We start from the raw sequence: 12,595 nt of genomic DNA on the forward strand, positions 1-12,595 counted from the left end.
CAAGAACTTGCGATCAACATATAAAGTTGATTTTATTATTATTTTTTTTCTTAAAGTAGGCCAAAAACGTTTAATTTTCATTTGCAGTTAGCTTGTTTTTTTCTCGTTTCTTTTATTTTATTTTTTATTTACTTTTCATTCATTTATTTCTTTTTTAAACATAATTTAGCTTTTAAAACAAAAGATCGATTTTTAATAATAAGCTAAATCCAAAAAAAAAAAACTTTTTTAAGAATGGTTATCGAAAAACATTTAGCGCTTAAATTTTCAAAATTTTTTGCTTTTTCTTAACTGCCGAATCCATCAATACCATATGTTATCCATTACAATATCATCTTTTATCACTGTCTCTTAAATTTCATTTTCTTTTTTATTTCCTTGAGTTAAATTTTATTTTAGAACAGAACAAGACATTTTTATAAGAATTTATGTCATTTTTTCAAGATTCCTATAAATCTTGTAGATAATGAATGATAGACCTTTTTCGATATCAATGATGGATTATATCGATAAATCAATCTAATGATTCAATGTTAAATATTTATCCATCGCATATCCTACTTTTTTGTTTACTCTGAAAAATTTTTTATAACTTCAATCTCAAAATTATTATTATTTTTATACTTTAATATATATCATTATTATAAATTTTACCAAATGAAATATTTTTATTTAATTACCAATAAAAGTTAATGAAATTAAAGTGGGTCTAAATGATACTAAATTATCATTTGTGACATCATTTATGGACAGCCTTTATTATAATTGGATGGCATTGTTGTATATTATAATTATAATTGGATGGAACTTTGCTTTAAAAATTCTGCTAGCAGAGTGAACAATCATTAGCTTATTTATGCACTCTCAGAAATAAAACACTAAAATTTGACCATTCGGCAATCCATGAGCAGTATTTCGTTAATTTTGTGAATAATTTTGTCACGAAATCGCGTGATTTGCTGCAAAACGTAAGCTCTCAACTATGTATATGACTCATTGCAGTGCATGTAGGAGATTGTTAACTAGAATATCAAAACTAACATGAAGACTACACGCTCGAAAATAAAGGGAGGAAATAAGTTGACTAGACTATATGATGGCCAAGGCGTTGACCACGTACCAGAAAGGTCCCTTGTTCGAATCCCGCTTCGGACATGGGTGCAATTTGTCTCTCGGTTTAATCTGTCCTTGTGTGTTGTTTATGTGACTTTGCTCCACCCATATGGTGCCCACGGTTACGTGATTATTAGAAAAGTTTGATACACTAAGCACTACAAATTTGTTTATTTATTTATTTATTAATTTTTCTTTTTTTTTTCCTTGTAAAAAATAGAATAAAATATTTTTTTTACTTTTGACGAAATTCGTTTCCTCGAAGAAGGGAAGATAGCTACTTCGACACTTTGGCGGAAATTTTCTCCCAAATCCGAGTTCAGTTTCGTCAAAATGAAAGAAAGTTTTCTAAAATTTTAATATCCATTTCTTTTTTTTTTTTTTTTACAATGTATATAATGGAAGGGCCGGGATAGCCTGGTCGGTAGGGCGCTGGGCCCATATCCAAGAGGTCGTGGGTTCGATCCTCGCCGGCCGAAGACTCCCCGTGTAGTAAATGGTGACTGATGCACGTTAAATCTGTCGAGTCTCAAAGTCCTCCATGTTCCCACAACAAATCAATACCTCTGGGGGTACTGATCCAGGAGTTTCCTTGTCTTCTGGATTGGTTCAAAATTACAAGGCTACGGAGTTGAACGTAAGTAGCCGTAAACCCATGAAATTGGGTCGGCTGTTCAACGACGGTTATAAAATAAAATAAAAAAATGTATATAATGGGAGCCGTGGTAGCTCAGGGAATAAAAAGCTCACCTCCCAACGAGGTGACCCGAGTTCGAATTCGAGGTGATCCTTGTCGATTCGAATTGCAAACCCGCCTCACACCGATCGCAGTGTTGACGTAAAATATCCTGAGTGGTAGACGGATCATAGGTTAGAGTCCCCTCACCGTCAGGCTAACCATGGGAAGTTTTCGTTGCTTTCCCCTCAATGTAACGCAAATGGTGGTTAGTTCCATCAAAAAGTCCTCCATGAAGGCAAATTTCTCTCTATACTTGATCCAGGAGTTCCCATGTCTTCTGGGTCGCGTTCAAAATTACAAGACTACGGAATTGAACAATGGCAGCAGTAAACTCAAAATTGGGTCTGCTGCTCAACGACGGTCATAATAAAATGCATAGAATGGGGAAGAAAAATGATTTTTAAAATTATTCTGAAAATTTTTCTTTCACATATCTGCGGCAACTGAGAGGAAAAACACCTTTCAATGAATAAATTTGTCGGCGCATCTCATACATCAAAACATGCCAAACAATAAAAATTCCCCAAATTAAGAGCACAGAAACCACGCGACTCTAATTAACGAAGGCGGAATTAAACTGACCGCAAGATCTCTTTCAGAATTTTTCATAAGCCCGTAATAAATGCGCGTCCATTTCCCGCTGAATTCCGCCTTGATAACGAATTCTATCCAAGAGACCTTTATTCTCTTGGATCTTTTAATTCATAAAAGCACTCAAGCAAATGCATATCATAAAACAAGTCCAAATATGCATTCATATGTTCACATTTCATTATATTGTGCGCACTCGAAAAGAGTAATTTCTAACACATCCATAAACTAGCTCCTAAGCCTTTAAACGAGAATGGAACCTTTATGTAATTGCATAAATAAAATAATGGAAAAGGACGTTAAAAATGTTCCTCGTGGAATAAATTTGAAACGATTCACCGTTATCTGCGTAGAGGCCATAGGATATCATAAACTAACTTATATAATAGATTTTACCTCGTGAAAACAAAGGGTATAATTCCTTTTCTAAATTATTCTGTTTTAGCGATTTTGAAAATTTAGTCCTATTTTCTGCAATTTATTAAATATGCTTTCCTTACCTTTGAAGTTACGAAGTACAGTGACATTTTTATAAAATTTCAAATTTAAGTTTCAGATTTAAAAAAAAAAATTATTTTTTTAAGGTGAAAGGTACCCAGTTTTGAGTTATATAGTTTACATGAGCCGCGATGGCTCAGGGGATAGAACATTCATATTCCAATGAGGTGAACCGGGGTTCAATCCCGGCGATAGCTGGTCGATACAAATTCCGCATCCGGCTTGCCCTGACCACAGGACTGACGTGAAATATCGTTAGTGGTAGACGGATCATGGGTTAGAGTCCCTTTGCCGTCAGTCAAACCGTGGGAGGTTCTCGTGATCTTCCTTTCCATGTAACACAAATACGGGTTAGCTCCATCAAACAGTGCATCACGAAGGCAAATTTCCCTCAATACTTGATCCAGGAGTTCCCTTGTCTTTTGGATTGGGTTCAAAATTACAAGGATACGGAGTTGAGCATTAGTAGTCGTAAACCCAAAAATTGGGTCTGCTGTTCAACGACGGTCATAAAATATTAAAAATATATAGTTTACATAGGGCATGATTGTTTTGTAAAGCTCGTTCCCCCCTACAAAGATATATTCGATTCATATAAGTTAATTTAAACTTCGCAAACCCTTATATCTATGCCAACAAGTTATATTATCAATCAAGATAATCAACGTATAGGATATATCAGTATCCTATATATAGGATTATCATATAGGATGTACATATATAGAATTATCGCATCATAAGGAATTATCAATATTCACCAGTAACACGCTTTGAAAGCAGCATTGAGTTAATAAATTAGTCAGGCATTACTAACCTTTTACTCAATCTTACACTAATTTCTTTAATATCTAGTAAGGAAAAGATTGGGTCAATTGTTCTGTATTTAGATGTACACTGTAAAAAAAAAAATGAAAAAAAAAATCTGTGGAATTTACAGAAGAAACTGTCAGCTGATGTACCTCCATAAAATCGTTATTTTACAGAAAAATTCTGTTGTTTAAATAGAATTCCCATGATCATTCAAAGCTTCGATTTCATTTCATTGGAAGGCGAGTACTCAGTGCTCTGAGTCACGGAATTTTCAGTTATTTAAGTGTAAAAACGTTAAAAAAATCACCCTGCCCCACCCATAAAAATATGCCTCGCAATTTAACTTACAGAAAAATTATATCTAAAGACAGATAATAATTAGATCAATTTATATGAAGACAGATAATAATCGAATATCAATTTCATTAGTAAGAACCATAATTTCCGAAAAATTAGAGCAAGTATAGAAAATAGCCAAAAAATGATGTGAAAAAAAGATAAAGTTATCTTTCGGTAAGTAAAATTCTATAGCAAAAACTAGAATTTGAATTGACAGTTTCAACCCTTTTATAGTTAGGGGGAAAAACAGAGAAAAACTGTTTTGTGAAAAACAGCTTTAAACCGTCCAATATACGGAGGAAGTTTAAAAAAAACAAGCAGAAAATTAAAAATAGAAAACTATTATTAAAAACAGAAAAGATCTATATTTTTCTTTAAGCAGTTTTTTCTGTAAAATATTTTTTTTTTCTTCTGTAGAATTTACAGTGATGTTTTATAATGCATATGGGTTCTATAAATTTTTATTCACTATAGATTTGTTTCCACCCTATTTCGTACAATTACCTTCCTTGCTTTGCTTCCTACATGTTCCATTCAATCTATTATACATTTACCTATACAATTAAAAAAAGCTTGCCTTTCATGCATAGTAACCCATCTATTATAACTAGTTTATCTTATTGTATACATAATTCCACACAGCTACGCAACTATAATGTACAACGGACTCACTTTACTATCAACATTATTTTCCATTATTCAACGACTTTATCATTCATTATTAAATATCAATCAATAATATTTTCCAATATTAAATTTGTTAATAACCAGTTCGTAAACAGTTTCAAGTTAATATAATTTAATTAGTTATTATTAACAATCGCTCAGTCAATATAACTTACTAAAACATGTTTTGTAAGCCTCTTACCTTCTGCGATAAATGATATCATCCGTTGATATCATTCAAATCCTATACATGCTGTCAGCACTAATGCTTTCAATCAACATTCATGAGTAGTACAAATCTGTTTTGTAAGCGATTTATACATGATTTATAAGTCTTTATACTTCTTTTTCAACCAGTAAATGAGGTACAGTATTATTTATTTATAAGCATTATTGACTGTTACATGTTATTTATAACCTCTTTCTAATTGATTTTAATTTTTATAAGTTTGTGCATAACCGTGAAGAGTAGTGCTTGCTTTGAATGCTATTTAAGGCTGCATGCTCACTAAAATTAATACTTGCTATGCATGTACAATCAACATTATAGAAGCACTAAATACATTTCTTATTATTACATGTAAGCATGTTTATCAGTAACCTTACACTAAATAAATAAGCATATGGACGAAATGAAATCATTTTCTACAACGCGTGGTAAGGTTTTATATAAATGCAACCTCATTGTTAAAACATTTAGAAATTAAAATCATTAATTTGTCAAAAGATAATCTTAAGACACTTCAAGATTAAAGATTTCAACCTCCTTTTTAATTTATTTTAATTTAATTTACTTATTTATTTATTAAATTAGTAATGGTTCTTTTTTTTACAGAGCTAAGTTAATGTCCCGCTGTACATTTTACTCATCTTGCTCTTGTTTTTCCACATTAAATAAGTAACTTATCGAAATAATTGCATGAACTTGTGTTAATTTTCTGTTTACAACAAATTTAGAATGTTTCTTATACAGAAACAAAGAAGATTTAAAATCCAATCAAAATAATGTTTCCTAAACTTTAATTAAAGCTACATCTAGCAATAGAACATTAGGGCACTTAATCTCACAATGAATACATATATATACTTCATGTTATCATTAAATTTACACCACAATTTCATTTAGCCACACGCCTATTATTTTAGTTACCATCTATTACAAATACTCTGTCTAATATACAACTGTGTCAGGAGATAAAGGCTAGATGCTATAATACATTATCCCTTTCCGTAGTTTTTCTCTACATGTAACGAAAATGCGGATTAGTTCCATCAAAAAGTGCTCCTAGTTTGCCCCAATGCCTGATCCAGCAGTTCCCTTGTCTTCTGGATTGAGGTGAAACTTACAGCGTTACAAAGTTGAGCCGTGATAGTCGTACTTAGAAATGGGTCCGCTGTTCAACACCAGTTATAAAATATAAATACAGTCTGTCTAATATACACGCCCATATACTTACTTGCATAAATTACGAATATTCTGTTTTTTATCTATTGTCATACATGTACTACATACTACATACTACATACCCTTGTTATTTGTGTTTTCGTATCATCAGAGTGGCTTTTTTAAGAGATTGCTTCACATTTTCTGAAATTATAAGTGAGTTTAAACACCTGAAAATGGCGTTTTCTAAAATTCCCTTTTGCACAATTTTTTATATGGAAAGCAAAACAAGGAAAAAAAATAATAAATAAATAAATTTATGAAATAATAGCAATAATTTATATAGCAGTTTCATCTTCGGGAGAAGTTCATAAACACATTTTAGTCAATATTTCCCCATTCTATAAGGTGGCGAGGGGGTTAAAAGATGAAAATGGATATAAAAAAAAAATAGTCTTTCGAAATTTTCGCCCTTTTGAAAGTCAAAAGATGAAAAGTCTAAAAATATACAAGGTGAAACTTTAATACATACTACATAAATATTTACGCGGAAATACAGATGCAAATATTTTGGATTACTTTATGCAAGAAAAGATCGGGATGGCTCTCTAAAATACCCAAACTCAAATTTTTTTTCAGACACTATTCAATGTTTACTATGTTAAACTTTTTTTTAAAAAAAACAAAAACTGCATATATACATTCATAAATATGTTCTGTAATGTTTTCATACTCGAAAAATCCGTATTGAATATTTATTTAATTCAAAATATAGTTCCTACTTTTCATTTATCCTACATTTTTAGTATAATTCATTTCCAAAGATTCTTCTTAGGAAATATATAGGTATTCGAAACAAAATCATGAATTAATTAAAAATATTTTTGATGGGGATGAAAAACCTCATTCTAACCAAGATTTACCAAGATCGTTGATGAAATTTGTAAAGTACAATTAACGTGCAAACTTTTTTCGCCTTAATATAAAAAACATCTAAAAAAGTAGAAAAATCCTGGCTAACTATTATTCCACGGTGTATAAATATTAAATGTAAGAACTCTTGCTTAATCAAACTTAAGGATGGACGGCAAAAAATAATTGTTGAAACGATAAACTCAAGATGGAGTGTAAAAATACTTGTTGAAACAATAAACCTAAAGATGGAATGTACGAATACTTGTTGAAACAATGAACCTAAAGATGGAATGTAAGAATACTTGTTTAGACAATAAACTTAAAGATCGAATCAAAGAATACTTGCTGAGGAGATAAATTCAAAGATGGAATGTAGGAATACTTGTTGAAACAAATTTAATGATGAACTGTTAGAATACTTAATAAAACAATAAACCTAAAGATGGAATGTAAGAATACTTATTGAAACTATAAATTCAAAGATGGAGTGTAAAAATGCTTGTTGTAAAAATAAACCTAAAGATGGAATGTACAAATACTTGTTGAAACGATAAACCTAAAGATGGAATGTTAGAATACTTGTTTAGACAATAAGCTTAAAGATGGAATCAAAGAATACTTGTTGAAGAGATAAATTCAAAGATGGAATGTAGGAATACTTGTTGAAACAAATTTAAAGATGGACTCTTAGAATACTTAATGAAACAATAAACCTAAAGATGGAATGTAAGAATACTTATTGAAACGATAAATTCAAAGATGGAGTGTAAAAATGCTTGTTGTAACAATAAGCCTAAAGATGAAATGTACGAATACTTGTTGAAACAATGAACCTAAAGATGGAATGTAATAATACTTGTTTAGACAATAAACTTAAAGATGGAATCAAAGAATACTTGCTGAAGAGATAAATTCAGAGATGGAATGTAGGAATACTTGTTGAAACAAATTTAAAGATGAACTGTTAGAATACTTAATGAAACAATAAACCTAAAGATGGAATGTGAGAATACTTATTGAAACGATAAATTCAAAGATGGACTGTAAGAAAACTTGCTGAAACAATAAACTTAAAGACGGAATGCAAGAATACTTGTCGAAACAACAAACTACGTTGAAAACATTTAACTAGTATTCGATGCAAAATTTATTGCTGCTTTAAATATTTTTGATAATTGAACATCAACATATTCTTTCAAATCTGATATTAAATACACTTAGATATTTAAAAACAAAACAATTCTAAAGAAATAAATGCATTGCATACATACATTCATAAATACATTTTTCAATGTTTTAGCACAGAGAAAAATCTTATTAAATGTCTCTTTTTTTTTCAATTTTTCTGAAATTCGAAATGGTATATTAAACAAGACATATTTGCTCGGAATCATTTTATACTCAGGCAAATCGAACATCTATTTTAAGACATTTCTAACCAGAAGTATATTAATAGAAACCGACTCATATTGACAAGTCAGCACCTGATTTTCAAGGTTACTAATGAGCCCACAAAGAACGATCATGAAGCGTGTGAGTGGCATGGAATATACACACCTCGATTCGATTGTTATTCCACAATTCTGTTACTATTCAGACTCCCCCCACCGAATCTGTTCCACGATTTCTGGGGCGGCCAAAATAAATTCCTTTTATATGTCTGTAGGACCATATATTTCCGCTCCGACAATCCAAATGAATTCGATTCAACCAGCGAGGAGACCTTTTGCTAGGGAAAGTCTTATTCATCTTTTTGGAATAATATGCATTGTGTGGTCTTCCTGCCCGGGCAAAATAACCCCCGTGGATTTTTACAGATTGTTGCAAATGCCTGTGATAGGTATGATTTGCTTTGGTCAGAGTCTCAATTGGGGTGAAGGGGAAGATTTTGACACTGGGAAGTCGAAAACATATTGCAGGTGAGGAGGTGTAGAGAAAAAAAGAATAATATTACAATTTTTTATATTTTCGAGTGTTACAACTGTTTGTGGATGAGATTTGAGTATGAGATGACTGGTTGTTAAATGGCAGTCTGATTTTGAAGTAGATTTGTATCGATTCAGATGTTGTAGTTGAGCTGTTTGCGAGTGATAGTGATCGATATTTTTTATTTCAAACGTTTAAAATATTTCCAAATTCATTTTCCTTTATTTATTTTGTGAGATTTTCTTTAATAATAACGCACATTACAAGTATATTCCAAAATATTTTGTTTTATTTTATGTTTATTGAATAACTACTGATCACTGTGCGTTATTCTAGTTTTGAAAAAAGTACGTGTTACTCTACTTGCAAATCGTTCAGTTCAATTTTTCTTTTAAATAATTTTTAAAAAAATTTACTCAAACTTATTTCTGTGCAATTTTTTCATAAGCTCTTAGTTACTTTAAATGATGTTATGACTTGCGGCCATAATGCATAATTAAGTAATTCTCCTTTCAACGAAATTGTCTAGGACCTACGATTTTTTTCGATGGCTGGTTGATGCGAATTCTGATCCCGTCTCGCACCGACCACAGTGCTGAAGTTATCTATTTTCAGTTACAGACGGATCATGGATTAGAATCCCTTTGCGGTTGGGGTAACCGTGGGAATTTTTCTGCGGTTTTCCTCTCCATATAACGCAAATGCGGCTTAGTTCCATCAAAAAGTTCTCTACAAATTCTAGTTTGTTCCAAATGCTTGATCCAGGAATTCCTTTGTCATTTGGGTTGGGTTCAAAGTTACAAGGCTGCTGAGTTGAACGTTGATAGTCGTTAACTCAAAATTGGGTGAGCTGTTCAACACTGGCCATAAATAAAGAACAAAATTAAACCCTCATAAATTTTTCAAAAATATTTCTTCACGTCAATCGTTTTTTTTTTTAAATTTATTTATTTATTATTTTTTTTTTTTATAAACATGGCACATAGCTATAATCTATCTATATCTATTGCATAAGACTAGAAAATTACCTATAGTACATAGATAATTATAATATCTACAGCAAATAGCTATAAAATTATAGCACTGTTGATACAATTCTAAGGAATGTTGATATAATTATATACAATAATACATAATATAATTGCAATACATTTTTATAAGTTTTCTTGAAAAAATAAATCCTCCTTTTGTTGAAACTTACTTTTACAAGGTTATTTGTATGGACGTATAGATCATTTGTTTCAAGCCCACATACTTCACATTTCTAAAATAAATTAATGATCTCTAAATTAAATGTCTTCCTTTAAGAAATCTTGCAACTTATAAGGCGAAGCACGAAATCTAGATTTTTTTAATGCATATATTAGTAGTTTCGACAATTTAACAACAATTTAATGTCGAGATAAAATATATAATGACTTAGCGTAGAAGATTATTAAATAACTCGAGTGTCATGACATAAATTACAATTAATTTCACTTTCTCACATTTGTAATATCTAGGGTAGCCCTTACTGAAAATAAAGATTCTTCTGTCATAAAGGGGTAAAATTTCTAAAAATTCTACTTTGAGATTCCTTACCATTGCTCCCTAACTATTCTTCGATTACACATAATGGTGATAAAGATGGAAAAGGGGTAAACTGTGGAGTACGTGATCAAGGTGACATAGTACTCGATCTTAAAAGAAATATCATCGATCATGGCCAACAATGAATGTGCCTTGGTGTATTTTTGTTCTTTTTGGACTAACATTTCCAGGTGGACAATTATACGAAATTTTGGAACTTTGGGCTTGGCTTTTTGAATTGATTAGCATAGTGGGAGGTATGTTTCTTTAAAATCTAAGCCAAATGATTCAGTGTTTTCTGAATTCTCATGCTGTTTCTTGTTATCTGTACTCAGAATGAGAGAATTTTTTTTGATTTACATTTTCGAAGATCTGAAATAGTAATTTGATTAGGTAATAATATTAGGTATATGTTATCGTAAAAGATCGAAGGTGGTTAGTGTGTGCAATGCCCAGTTGATCTGAAAATTAACTGGTTCAGCTGTAATTTAACAGTTTTCAGCATCTTGCCTAGATAATGAGCGTATTAACTGTTTCCCTAATTGCAAAGTTCAAAAGTTTTTCTCATTCTGCTGATTATTTGATTCCTTAAATTTGTTGATTGTTTGATTGTAATTATTGAATTAATTCCTTGAATATGAAAAGACGAATGATTTTTTTTATTGTATTTATTGAATTGATTCCTTAAATATAAAAAGACAAATGATTGCTTGATTGTATTTATTGAATTGATTATTCAAATATAAAAAGACAAATGATTGTTTGATTGTATTTATTGAATTGATTCTTTAAATATAAAAAGACGAATGATTGTTTGATTATACTTATTGAATTGATTCCTTAAATATAAAAAGACAAGCGATTGTTTGATCGTATTTATTGAATTGATTCTTTAAATATAAAAAGACAAATGATTGTTTGATTGTATTTATTGAATTGATTCTTTGGGGACTGAAAAACAGATATATGACGTTATGTTAATTTCCTTAATTGTAATAATATTTTAAACCATTTGATGTTTTGGATTATAGTTTTTAAAGTGATAGATGATTAATCCTATCGATTGTATTGACTGTAGTAACTTTCTTTTTTAGATAGCAAAAAATAAATCAATTGCATTATGTTAATGTTAATGCACAGAAACTTTGCTGTTGTCTCATCAGAGATCTTATTTTTACTTTAACTAGTGCCTAATATGTAATGTGCAGTTTGCCTTGGTTAGTTTGCAGATTATCTCGGTAATCTGAATAATTAAACTATTTCTTAGCACTTTAACGAACCAACCTAGTTAAATTGCACGTTAGTTAGGCTAGATGATATATTTATACTCCGTGGTTTTTTAATTTTGAATCAAACCGGGAAGACAAGGGAACTTCTGAATCAAGTATTGGGACAAACTAGCATTCGTAGAGGACTAAAGCTAGATGATCTGAAGAATAATTAGTTTCTAACTTTAGCAGTAACATGTCCAGAGTTACCCACCTATATTACATTCAGTTACTTATGTATTACAAACAGCCAGTCTTATACGGGGTTCTCTGAACTGTCCGCTCTTATTATTTATATTTAAGATCTTTGCCAAAAGTGAAAAAAATAAACACACTTTAAAGACCTCGAATTGAGAGAGAAAAAAAACCCCTTTTGAAATAGGACAAATGACAACATATAGCTGTTTGATTGTTGGTCGAAAAAGAGAAATCATTTATTACACCTCAAAGATTTTCCGGCAACGAAACTGGTTTTGATGTTTTTCATTCAAAATTCCACAGCAATGTTCCAACAAATTGCTGCATCTTTTTCATTTCTACCTCGCTTAAATATTAATTTGCGATCAATATAATGTGTATATTTTTTAAATTTCATTTTCAAAAAAAGATTCTAAAAATATATATTATGGGCTTTTATTACGAAACTGTCATTTTGCAATGGGGAAAAAAACATATTTTTATGGGGAGGGAATCAAATGATCATATCAAATGAATATTTTATTTGTAACCATCAATTTAATAAAATCATACTTTAAGAATTGGAACAATCAAGATTTG

At 30.7% G+C, this 12,595-nt stretch overlaps 1 protein-coding gene across 3 annotated transcripts in view; it reads left to right on the top strand.

Annotated features, from left to right (window-relative positions):
• Positions 1–12,595, top strand: part of LOC107437002 (latrophilin Cirl) — a 271,860-nt gene that overhangs the window by 133,630 nt on the left and 125,635 nt on the right. The window lies entirely within an intron of this gene.

Source organism: Parasteatoda tepidariorum, chromosome 2 (genome assembly GCF_982258835.1).
Source record: "Parasteatoda tepidariorum strain Cologne lab strain chromosome 2, Ptep-v5.0, whole genome shotgun sequence".
NCBI classification, from domain to species: domain Eukaryota; kingdom Metazoa; phylum Arthropoda; class Arachnida; order Araneae; family Theridiidae; genus Parasteatoda; species Parasteatoda tepidariorum.